This window comes from Scylla paramamosain, chromosome 6, assembly GCF_035594125.1.
Source record: "Scylla paramamosain isolate STU-SP2022 chromosome 6, ASM3559412v1, whole genome shotgun sequence".
Classification (NCBI taxonomy): Eukaryota; Metazoa; Arthropoda; class Malacostraca; order Decapoda; family Portunidae; genus Scylla; species Scylla paramamosain.
This window is the reverse complement of record NC_087156.1, coordinates 13,516,617-13,530,315: the sequence shown is the minus strand read 5'-3', so window position 1 is coordinate 13,530,315 and position 13,699 is coordinate 13,516,617. Positions and strand designations below refer to the sequence as shown.

Here is a 13,699-nt window from a genome sequence, read left to right as displayed (position 1 = left end):
TCTGAGTGAAGAGTTCAGCTTTAGAAATAGATGTGATAGCAGTGGTGCCATCTAACTGAAATAAAGGAGGGAAAGTCATGCCTGACTCATTCATTTTCTGTACAGTACAAGTTATCACAGGCTTTGTCCAGCCAGACCAAACTGTATCAGCATGACTTAAACAAGAGTCTTACCTCCCTTTCTTTACTTTTCTTTTCCTGTTCTTCATTTGCATCAGTCTTCCTGATCTCCCGTGCCTTCCCTCACCCTTTGTCTCTACACCTTAATGTTCCTCTCACTTTCCCTCACTCTTTCCTCACTCTATTTTTTCCTTCATTCTTTTTCTGTTGTCTTTATAGTAACCATCACCCTTTCTCTCTCTCTCTCTCTCTCTCTCTCTCTCTCTCTCTCTCTCTCTCTCTCTCTCTCTCTCTCTCTCTCATATACGCTGCTCTCACCTTATTTCTCACTTACTCTTCCCCATCTCTCCACACCCTGCACTCACTCTGTCCTCAGCCTACCTCTCCCTCTCTCTCCTCTTCTCTCTCTCCTCTCACCCTTGTTCTCCCTCGCCTCTCTCCCTGTAATCCGCCATCATGCCCTTGAGCTCTTCGTTAATATGCAAGATGAACGAACACTGCGACGCTCTCTCTCTCTCTCTCTCTCTCTCTCTCAAATGATATGATGCTCCTGTATTAAATTGTTAACTAAAAAATAATAGTAATAATAATGTATGCTTATTTCTCCCCTTTATTATTTACATCTCTCTATATTTGCTGACGCTTTGATTATTTTGTTATGCTTAACTGAATTACTTATTTTTTGCTTTTGTTGTTCAAATTTTGATTATTTTGTTATGCTTAACTGAATTACTTGTTTTTCACTTTTGTTGTTCAAATTTCTCTCTTACACCTATTCATATCTTTATCTAATCTCTTCATAATATTTACTTTGAATCATTAATTTCCATTTTTGTGTTTATCGTATGAATAATTACTTATATTTACTATTTCTTTAAAAATGTTTCTTTTATATTAATATTTCTGTAACTTGAGACATCCACACTTCTTGGATGGTAAAGCCATGATGTTTTCTGCTCCTGTTGGATACAAAGAGATTTATTCCCTTTGTTGTTATTGTTGTTGATGATGCTATTGTTGTTGTTATTGCAGTTACTGTTGCTGCTATTCTTATTCTTCTTATTCTTGTTCTTCTCCTCATTTTTCTTCTTTCTGTTGTTGTTCATGTTGCTAATTTGTTGTTGTTGCTACTGCAGTTTTTTCTCTATGCTGGTGTAATCTGGTAAGTTTTCTTTCTTTTATTTGATCATCATGAACAATATTTTGATTTCATTAGAAGTAAAAATGCTCTCTCTCTAGAGAGAGAGAGAGAGAGAGAGAGAGAGAGAGAGAGAGAGAGAGAGAGAGAGAGAGAGAGAGAGAGAGAGAGAGAGAGAGAGAGAGAGAGAGAGAGAGAGAGAGAGAGAGAGAGAGAGAGAGAGAGAGAGAGAGAGAGAGAGAGAGAGAGAGAGAGAGAGAGAGAGAGAGAGAGAGAGAGAGAGAGAGAGAGAGAGAGAGAGAGAGAGAGAGAGAGAGAGAGAGAGAGCAAAAGAAGATATAAGGCATTACTCTGAGATGAAAAAAGTGCATTTCTACTTCTAATGAAATCAAAATATTGTTCATGATGATCAAATAAAAGAAAGAAAACTTACCAGATTACACCAGCATAGAGAAAAAACTGCAGGAGCAACAACAACAAATTAGCAACATGAACAATAATAGAAAGAAGAAAAATGTGGAGAAGAACAAGAAGACCATGAATAGCAACAACAATACACAGATACGTACATACAGGCACACAGACATGCATAACCTTCACTGGAATGCTAACCTTGAAAGAAATATGTTTGAGATGCAGAGAGGTAAGCATGAGGGGAGTGTGATGTGAGTGTGAGGATTCTGAGAGGATGAGGCATCAAGAAAAAACATTACTGTGGATGATTTATTAAAGAGGACGCAAATATGAATATGTAATTAGATTATCAAATTAGTGTTCGTGTGTATTTTTTTGATAAATTATTAATTTAATTTTTTTGTACAGTATATAAATTGTGCATCAATCGCAATTTTTGAAAGGAATAAAATACCTGAGATAATATAGTGAAGAGAACTTAAAAACCATACAAAGTGAGGGTTTCATATGAGAAGAAAATAAATGAATAATAACAATGCATGCAATGAAATGCGCAAGATTATTTGGAGACAAATGTTTGATTTTTTTAAAAATGACAATAGGAAGTTTGACTTCTCATAAAATAAATAACCAGGTAATAGGTGCTTTAAGTTGCAGAGCAACTTAAAGGACCTTCCTCCAGTGGCTGGTTCTAATTTTCAGATGCGTCACAGACATCGTCATACAGAGCCCAGCTGCACATGCCAAGCATAACGTCGCACCGCTGTGAAGGTTGCGGTGAGTGACGTAATGCTATAAATGATTCTGTGTTTTCAATATGTTGAGCTTTATCTGCATTCTGATCAAGCTACCTTATTCATGAGGGTTTTTCCACTTAAAGTAATAATATATTTCAGTATATAAGAACATAAGAACATAAGAAATAAGAGAAGCTGCAAGAAGCGGCCAGGCTTACACATGGCAGTCCCTGTATGAAATATACCTATCTATTTCCACCAATCATCCCCATTCATAAACCTGTCTAATCTTCTCTTAAAGCTCCCTAATGTCTTTGTACTAACAACATGATTACTGAGTCCATTCCACTCATCTCCCACTCTATTTGAGAACTTTTTCAGAAAAATTTTCAAGCTTGAGCCCATTATTACTTGTTCTATCCTGGTTACTGATCCTAAGAATTTTGCTTAAATCCCCCTTGTCATAACCCTTATACCACTTAAAAACTTCTATCAGGTCCCCCTCTTAACCTACATCTCTCTAAAGAATGCAAATTTAACAGCTTTAATCTTGCCTCATAAGGAATGCTCCTCATCCCCTGTATCCTTTTAGTCATTCTCCTCTGTACTGATTCTAATAGACCTATATCTTTCCTGTAATGTGGGGACCAAAACTGCACAGTGTAGCCTTGATAAGATCTGACCAGCACCAAATATAACTTTAATATTACTTCGGGCCATCTTCTTTCATCACTCCTAAAAAATTAATCCTAATACACTATTTGCCGTTTCTGGCCTCTATGCATTGCTTTCCTAGACAGAGTTCAGAACTAACTATAACTCCTAAATCTTTCTCATACCCTGTACCTATCAGAGTTTCGTTGTTTAAAACATTGTGTATCTACTGTATGGGTTTCCTCTACCTACCCTAAGTACTTTGCATTTGTTGATATTAAACTGCATTTGCCATCTGTCCGTCCATTCATTCATCTTCTCTAAATCTGCCTGCAAGGTGATGGCATCCGATTCTGACCTAATTAATCTATCTTTGTGTCATCTGCAAATTTACTAACATCACTACTAATTCCACTATCCAAGTCATTGATATATATTAAAAACGACAATGGCCCTAATACTGATCCCTGTGGCACCGCACTAATTACAAGACCCCACTCAGATTTAGAGCTGTTTATTACAGCTCTTTGTCGCCTGTCGCTAAGCCATGACCTTATACATCCTAACACCTTCTCATCTATCCCGTGTGCCCTAACATTTCTGAGGAGCCTCTGATAAGGTACCTTGTCAAAAGCTTTACTAAAGTCCAGATATAAGATATCATAACTATCATCATTATCTACTGCCCCCTACACTTTGCTGTAAATACTTAACAAGTTCGTCAGGCAAGACTTCTTCGTGAAACCATGCTGTGACTGATTTATCAGGTTATGTTTGTCGAAATGCTCCCTTATGTTCCTCGCTATTATTGACTCCAATATTTTACTCACAACTGAAGTTAAGCTGACAGGTCTATAATTAGATGCTAAAGTTTTATCTCCTTTCTTAAAGATGGGTACTACATTAGCCTGCCTCCACATTACTGGTACCTCCCCTGACTCAAATTATTTCCTAAAGACAGAGACTAACAGCTCACTAATAACCTCTTTGCATTTCTTAAGTACTCTGGGATATATTTCATCTGGTCCTGGTGCCTTGAACTTTTTTAGCCTATCTATCTCCTGTTCCACTATCTCCTTAGTTATGGAAATATCTGTCAGCTTCTCATTCTCATCTGCTGTAAACATCTGTTCACTATTTGGCATATCCTGCATGTTTAATAAATACTCATTCAGTTAAAAATACTCATTCAGAATTTTGCTAATCTCCTCCCATAACTAACCAGCTCCCCATCTGCTGCCTTTAATGGACCTATAGTATCCTTATTCTTTGTCCTGTATACCTGATAAAATCCTTTGGGGTCCGTCTTCGCCTGGCTGGCTACCTTTAATTCATAATTACCCTTGTTGACCTCCTGACTGTTTTAACTAATTCATTATATTATGACCTTAAAACAGCTTCACCTGCCCTTAATGTCTTATATATAATTCTCTTCTGCCCTATATAATGTTTTAACCTACAGTCGGCGCGAAAAAAATGTCCCCACCTGCTGTATCATTAAGTTTTAACAACACAACATTACGTTCTTGTTTATTTAGGTTTATTTAGCCACCAGCGGACACGAAAACACTTGTCACGGCCAATAATGAACATCTGGCATCTCCATGCTTTCAATTTAATAATGTGACAGATTAACGAGATTCAGTAACCGCCAGGCAGTGTGTGAGGGAGGGTGTTTACTCCCTCCTGTCACGGAGAGGTACTTCCCGCTTCTGCTCCCGTTTCCTCACATATCGCTCGCCTCTCCTCGTGATATCGGTCACCCTTTGCTTCAGAATGGGGCCTGCCAAGCTAAGAATGGAGGAGAAAGGTGCTATACTGGCTCTATTTCGCGAAGGCCTCAGCAAAAGAGAAGTGGCAAGAAGGACAAGAAGATCAGCGAAGTGTGTCCGTAATGTCATCAAAGCAACCAGTGCCCACGGCGGTGTTATTCAAAAGAGAAAGCAGGGGTCAGGGAGGAAACGAAAGACAGGCCAGAGGACAGACATGCTGTTGCGACGTGAGGTGCTGAAGAACCCTATCATCACCGCCAAGGAATTAAAAGGAATGCATAGAGATGTGCTGGGAGATGTGGCAGTGAGAACACTTCAACAGCGGCTACAGAAAGATTTCAAGCTACCGTGTCGTCGGGCAGCTCACAAACCTCTCCTCACCGAAAAAATGAGAAAACAGCGGCTTGATTTCTGCGGACGCTACAAGCACTGGACTTCAGCAGACTGGCGAAAAGTTGTGTTCAGTGATGAATCTGCCTTCAAAACTATTTCAAAAGGACAGAGAACCGTGCGACGTCCTGTGGGTGCGAATCGTTTTGACAGCAAGTACACGGTAAAGACGGTTAAGTTTCCAGCAGGTGTGATGGTGTGGGGTTGCTTCAGTGGTGAGAAAGGTAGTGGGGGCTTGTACTTTTTAGACAAAAACATGAACATGAATGCTGCGCTGTATATGAACGTGCTGACAGATCACATGCTCCCATTTTATGAATCCCACGAGAACGCTCATTTCCTCCAGGACGGTGCTCCATGCCATCGGGCAAAGCGTGTGATGGAGTGGCTTACAGAGAACAATGTTTCGTTAATTGAGTGGCCAGGGCACAGTCCAGACTTAAATCCAATAGAAAACTTGTGGAATGAACTAAAAAGAAAAATTGGCAAACTCTCAGTGAACACTGTCGGCGCTATAACGGAAAAACTTCGTGTGCTGTGGGATGAAACTGACTTGGATTATTTCAAAAAATTATCTGACAGTATGCCAAGTCGCATAAATGCCGTAATATTAGTGTTTTATTATCCCTAAAAAATGATAAGGTAAAGAATGGTAGAATTGTTAATGTTGTTGTGTTATTATTGTTATTGTTAGCAGGTGGGGACATTTTTTTCGCGCCGACTGTAGCAGTCATCCATTTAGTGTTATTTTTCTGCGATCTTATTGCTCTATAGGGATGTTTGCTAACTGACATGTATGGAATTTATCTACAAAATATTTATACAACTCATCTACATTTACTTCACCTAGTCCCCTCATCTCAGCCAGTTCCATCCTCTCCACTCTCTATTCTACTCACCTCGACCGTTCACCTTCTCCCCATCTCTGTCTCTTTCACCCCTTATGGACAAATCTTCCCTCCTATTGTCATACACCTTCACACCTCACCTCTCTCATCCTTCCTTATCTCTCTCAACTCCATCCCTGACCAGACCTCACCCTGCATCCATTGCCAGTCAATTCCTTGGAGGTGCCTTTTTAATTCCTCAAAATCTGCTCTCCTAAAGTCAGGTATTTTACTAGTGTTTTTGCTTCTAAAAGTTTCTTCCCATTTTAATTTGTACCTAATTTCCCAATGGTCACTATTACCTAGCTGTCCTCTAACCTCTATCTATGTGACTGCTTCCTCCCTGTTAGTAAGAATTATATCTAGAATATTGTTCTCCCTTGTGGGTTCTACGATTACCTATTTTAAAAAATTATCCTGAATTACCTTCAGAAATTCCTCTACTTCCATGTTACCCACCATCAGGCTCCAGTCAATATTCCTAAAAAGTAAAATTTCCTACCACACATACCTGCCTGTACCTTCCTGCTCTATTTATTTCCTACCACGGTGAGGTGTTAATTTCCTTTGTACTGTTCGGTGGCTTGTTACTATTCCCATTACTACTGACTGTGATCATTCCTTAATATCTACCCATATCGACTCTGTTTTGCTATCTGTATTCAATTCACTGATTAACATTTGAAAATAGCAGGCACAAGTAAAACATGTTATGAACATTTTTTTTAACATCTTCACAGGTCAACTCATTGTAATACCATTTTCTTTTTTGTTTTGTCAATTTTTTTTTCCAACACATCTCCATTCTACAGTCACTGCTGAGTCTGATGGTGTCAACCAAGACTAGCTATCCCGTATAAGAAGTGAGTTATGGCAAATAATTCACTCATTTTCACGCTAGAGCTCAATCTGTAGTGATGAGATGATAGTTGTGAGAGTTGTGAGGCAGAAATCTTCGCCCACATGCCTATAAATTGAAATGTGCAAAATACAGCAAAAAAAGGTGAGTCTGACGAAGAAATTACATAAAATAAGATACGCATTCAAAAGTTACCAACCAAGAAGTGTTTCCAAAACTGAAATAAAAATTTTTATGTGCGATGGAAACCAAATGGTGGTCCTGGCCAAATCATCGTTGTACCCTCCAAGACCAGGCGGGAGCAGTGGGGTGTAGAGATGTGCGGTAACAAAAATATAAACCCCTCACTCTGCTAGGGGAATAATCCTTCAAAAGATATTTAATACTTTACTAAATGATAAAGAATATTATAAATTTTCTTTCATTCCCAGACAAGGAAAATAAAAACGTGATGAAACAAATATTTTCAGAAATCTACAATGACGAGCCTCTAAAAAAAGGGAGACAAATAGCGTGGGCTGGCTCTAGTCATCAAGGCCCACGTCACCTTGACTTTTCAAGGTGACAATCAACACACACAGAGACAAATAACAACACTTCACAGAACAATACAAGCTTTCCTCTCTTTGATTTTACTTGAATAAAACTGCAACAAAGGTTATGACAATAAAAAGTTACCTTAGGTTAGGTCGCAAATATCATGGTGGTAACGCTTTCCAGGAAATCAGAGTTAAAAATAATATCAATACCAATTGAACAAAGAAAATGTAAATGTTTTCTCCAGACAAGGATATTTTTTTTTTTACATGAAAACCAAATTCACACTAAATATAAATTGTTACAGTAATAGTTTCCAAGGACACTTTATCATAATATGCAAAATATTATTAATCTACATAATGGTAAAAAGCAGTAAAAGATAAATAAACAGATAAATTAAAAGATCTGATATTTGTTACCTTAAAAAGTCCTCAAGTGAATATTCCTGGTATTGTGGAAAGTTTCATAACTGCATCTTTCCTTTCTTCACTCATATATATATATGAGTGGGATGACAAAGTGAGCGATACTCTGAGAGGCTGTATGGAATTGACAGAATGGAACATACATGACACTTTCCGTGAGACCTTACTATTTACCAAGAGAATTTAACAAGATTTTTATAATAGTAGTTTATATTCCTCCAAATGTGGATATAAAAAATGCAGAAAGTCTGTTATATGATGCTGTGTGTAAGACTGAAAATATGTCACCTGAAGCAGTTAAATTAATAACAGGAGATTTCAATGGTTCTAAATTTCAGTTATGTTCCTCATTATCAACAGTATATTGACTTTGCTACAAGAGAGGAGAAAATATTAGATCATTATTATTGTAACATAAAGAATAGTTATAAGGCAAGTAAAATGAAGCCCCTCGGTTTGTCAGACCATGAAATGTGCCTCTTAACACCTATTTATAGACAAAAATTGAAAACTTGTAAACCTGTCATTAAGAAAATAAATGAGTGGGATGACAAAGTGAGCGATACTCTGAGAGGCTGTATGGAATTGACAGAATGGAACATACTGTATGATGGAAATGCTAGTATTGACGAGAATGTGGATGTCTTAAATTGCTATTTATCTTTTTGTGTGGAAAACATTTTGCCTGTCAAGAGTGTTAAGTGCTACCCTAACAATAAGCCCTGGTTTATGAAAAGTGTGAAAAATTTGCTACATGAGAAAAGACAATGTAGGTTACGAAATGATAGAGTCAACTTAAGAATCATTCAGAAGAAAATTGATGATATGATTAGTATGGAAAAAGAAAAATACAAAAGGAAAATAGAACATTGGTTTGAGAAAGATACAAAGGCTGCTTGGCAAGGTTTGCGTAACATTACTGGGATGACTAAGAAATCCGTGTGTCCAGATATTACAAATGTAAAGGATTATTGCAATGAATTAAATAAGTTTTATTGTAGATTTGATGTCCAGGATTATTCTTCAGAACAGAACAGCCTTACTGAGTTTTTATATAACAAGGAACATGGAATATTTACTGTAACGTGTGAGGATGTACTAGAAAGTTTGAAAAGAGTTAAGAGCAATAAAGCAGCAGGGCCTGATAGAGTAAGTGCTAAGGTAGTAAGCATTTGTAAATACGAGTTGGTTCCAGTTTTATGCAGAATTTTTCAGAGTTCCTTGGATCAATCTTATATACCTAAACTGTGGAAGACATCTGAAATTATTCCAGTGCCAAAACATCAAACCCCTAAAGGTTATAATGATTACAGACCTGTAGCCTTGACATGTATATTTATGAAATGTTTAGAAAGTGTTATTAAAAAATTCCTGTTTCTTGAAGTGAAAGACCAAATGGATGTTTATCAGTTTGCCTATAAGAAAGATAGGTGCGTGGAAGATGCTATGTTATCAATTATAAATCATATACTTCAATTTCTGGAAAATGTAAACAACAAATCCAGTAAACACTTTGCTAAGGTGTTGTTCGTTGATTTTTCAAGTGCTTTCAACACAATACAACCTCATGTGTTGATGGAAAAACTTATAAGTCTTAACGTGAGTCCACCACTTGTTCTATGGATACGCGAGTTTTTGGTAGGAAGGGTGCAATATGTAAAGCTTAAGGACCAGATCTCTGACTCAATTGTAACAAACACAGGTGCGCCCCAGGGTTGCGTATTGTCACCACTACTGTTTTCTCTTTATACAAATGACTGTAGAAGTCAAAATGAGTGTACTAAGATATTCAAATATGCAAATGACACTGCCATTGTCTCTGTGTAAATAATGATGTTATTTATAGAGAAGAAATTAACAATTTTAGTACATGGTGCAGGGATAATTTTTTAGAATTAAATGCTAACAAAAATAAGGAGATGATTATTGATTTTAGTAAGACTCCCGTACAACATGAACCTTTGGAAATCAATGATGAAACTGTTGAAGTAGTAGAAGAATACAAATACTTAGGAATGATCATAGACAATAAACTCAACTTTTCCTCTCACATAGATAAAATATATAAGAAGGCAAACTCAAGGATGTTTTTTGTTAGGAAACTATGCAAGTTAAAAGTTGGTAGTAAGATAATGGATTTGTTCTACAGTAGTATACTACAATCAGTTTTTTCATTTGCTATATGTTGCTGGTATGGAAATAGTACTGTGGAATCTAAAAGTAAACTAAGCAAGATAATAAAGAAATGTAGCCGATTAAAAGTAAAAAATACAAAACCATTGTTGGAACTGTATAAACGAGCGGTTATTCAGAGAAGCAATATCATAATAAAAGACCCCAGTCACCCATTGCACACATGTTACAAATTGTTACCATCTGGCAGAAGATGGAGATCTGTGCAGGGCCGAACATCTCGGTATAGGGAGTCGTATGTTCCATCTAGTATCAGGATATTGAATGGGAATCAACAGTTGTAAAAGAAGGCAGCACTCAGGGACATCAGCAATACTTTTAATGTTTTTTTAATATTTTAATGTGGTCTATTTTTGATAGTTTATGATTGAGAATTTAATAGATGTAACTGATAGTTTTAAGAATTTTTATACTTCTATATTTCTCTTTTATACTTTGGCAAGCACAAGACAAATTCTCTGTAAGAGCAATAAAGTATTATTATTATTATTATTATTATTATTATTATTATTATTATTATTATTATATTCGTACATAAAAAAAAGATATATATGAGCAAAAAAAAAAAAAAATGAACGCAAAAATGATAGCTAATTGTTAGGTTTCAACTGAATCTCCAAGTAAATATTTATACCAACAAGATGACACCTTTATAGAAAATATATGATTTCGTATCCTTCTTTTTTCTATGCATACACTTAAATAAGCACACGAAGACTGGAATACAAAAATTATAGTTTTGAAAAAGATTCTCGGTTAATCCACTAAAGACTTTTTCCCTGTGAGATGTTGCAATGAACATTATAGACTAAATTTACATTCTTTCTTCTTTCATATATATACCCTAGGAAGGCAGAAAAATGGGAGACAAAACAACGCTTTGGAAAAATATTTAAACTAATCCTTCAATGGATAATACTACTGACACGATACCATGGAAGCACATCCTTTCTTTCCTTCAAAGATTCGTGGGAAGCTGACAGGAGAAAGGCAGGCAACAGTGACAGGTTTCAGTTGACATGGAAAAAAAAAAAAAAGTTTAACAGCGAGTTCCAAAACAGAGTGCACATGATGTAATGAAGCAGGTACTCACTTTCCTCCTGCACGTGTTGGCAGTGTTCACCGTGGCACCACCTGCCATCCTTTCCTGAAAATATCAAAACATCCACATAAAAAAGTGATGCAGCTTGACTATTCTAAAAAGAGCTAAAAATGAAGCATCATAAACAGAATCACCACAAATCCTTTACTGCATGAGTTACAACATACACATGAACAAAAAAGGAAAGAATAAATACTGAAGAAAAACATGAAATGTCATCAATAAAACGTGCCAAATTCCTCAAAGCAAGAACACATGGATGCATGAAAAACAACACTGAAAACAGAACACACTTGAAATGCTAAGAATGTTAAATATACACAACAGCTGCAACAAAATAAAACGAACAAACACTATTACATATATAACAAGATCAAATAAGAAAAAAAAGAAGCAAAAATAATAAATGCAAAGCTTCCCAACATTTAGTGGTACAAACCTGAAAACAACAGCAAGGATATACTTAGAAAATAATAAGTACCACTTCAGTCTAGCCATAAAAAGTATTCATGGCACAAAACATGAAAATCCCTTTTGAGTATTTCTGCCAAGGTGACCTGACTTATCTAATCTTCTTTCTTTATTGTGGTTCAGTAATACAACACATCCACCTTCATCCATTTGTGGTTCTGATAACAACAACACTGACCACTCCTAGTTAGATACCTGCCTTTTCGTGTGGTTACTGCAAGGACACATGATGTTCCCTATAATGTCTTACACAACAAAACAACAACAACAACAAAGATTCCAGAGACCACAAAGATATCGTAGTTGCTGTTGGTTCTGGATGTCACCACTTCTTGGTAAGGATCTCAACAAAAGTGAACACCTGTGAGATCACCCTCCTTCATGCTTGTGCTGCTAACTCGTCTGGATGAAGTAATACATTTAGTGTGATACCTTTCACTGGACCTGCCTAGTATAGTTGTGTCTACAAAGCTTCACTGCAAAGCCAAGGTAGTGTTTCGCTGGCAATAATATTCCTATATAAGCATTACCAAAGGCATCCTATTTTTTTTAGTCCCACCGCTTACCAAACCAATGCCAGACGCTCTTTTGATAAGGTCCCGCAGGAGGCCGTCTTTCCTACTACAGCAAGATTTTCTCATATTTTCGCTGAAAACATAGTGATGAAGCTCTAGATGTTAGTGTTTTCTACGATGTCTCTGCTACTTCAACACTACACATACATATAGAAAAAATTTTAGCAGCAAAACAACAAACATGACAGCATCTGCTTAGATCCTATCACCATTGCTCTCTTCAAAGCAAAAACAATTTATACGAAAACGTGTAACTGAAAAGAGTGCAGGTTAATTAATGAACACTTTGATATTCTTAAAAGCTTTGCATTATAAAAGAAAAAATTGCAGATATTATTCTCCTAATTACTAATCTCTCTCTCTCTCTCTCTCTCTCTCTCTCTCTCTCTCTCTCTCTCTCTCTCTCTCTCTCTCTCTCATCTAAAGACCAGCTAATAAACAAATATATAAGTAAATATCCTCATTAAAAGCATTTACTATGTGTAATTCAATCTCCCGTCGTCTGACCACACCAGTAATCACACGTCTGATGAAGGCATGCTAATGAACACCAAGCCCCTTTATTTGCTACTCACACTTGAGACTAGCGAGCCCTTGGAATATTTATGCCACTTATCGACTTTTTATGCAAATACACTTTCAATGTACATCTCTCTCTCTCTCTCTCTCTCTCTCTCTCTCCAGAACTATCAATATAGAAAATAGCAGGTTCGAGGCATTCTGTGGCCGTAAGACTTGGCCCAATCAGACTGTGCGAGTGCTTTTATGTTGATGTGCTTCTCTGCAATAATATTTTATGACAATGAGCCTTTGGTTGTTAATGAAGGTGCCATCAGCACATGCAATGACTGACTAACAGACAAATACACACACACACACAGTATCCAAGAAAAGTTGTTTGACTATGTCCATCAGCTTTACCAAATTATTCATAGCTAGGATCCTCTTAAGGGCATACAGGAGACTACAGTCACCACACGCGGCTCTGCACTAAAGGAATACCAAAGGTACATCTACCACAATTACCTATTTTCTTTCTTTTTTTTTTTCCCAGCAATCTGTAAATCTGCGTGGCTGCTGCTCAAGGTGGCAGAGCATTAACTGGAGCTGAGAATGTGGTGGGATGGATGTTTTGACGGTATCTGTCCCTTTCTCTCTCCAAGCAGATATTGTACAGTACTTACCAAATTATCTATAAAATTAAGAGATCTACATTCTGACACAATGGACTATATTATTTGACACATTTAGTGATAACGCCAGTGACAATTGGTGGTAGCCCTGCACACTAAGGATGGTTCCGGTATATTACATATGACCTAACAAATAGAGAGGTTTCTCAGCATCACGTCAAGCCATGCATACCAACCTTACCGACGCGACACGTGATCAGGCAGCGGGTTTCTTATGTTCATTATGCCCA

The 13,699-nt window shown here is 37.0% G+C and overlaps 1 long non-coding RNA gene across 2 annotated transcripts in view; it reads right to left on the bottom strand.

The window, feature by feature from the left end:
* LOC135101309 (uncharacterized) overlaps positions 1-13,699 on the bottom strand; it is a 74,497-nt gene that overhangs the window by 47,291 nt on the left and 13,507 nt on the right. For both annotated transcript variants that reach the window (XR_010269200.1, XR_010269201.1), the window contains one exon: positions 11,222-11,275. This is a non-coding gene — a long non-coding RNA (uncharacterized LOC135101309). The remainder of the gene's footprint in view (positions 1-11,221; positions 11,276-13,699) is intronic.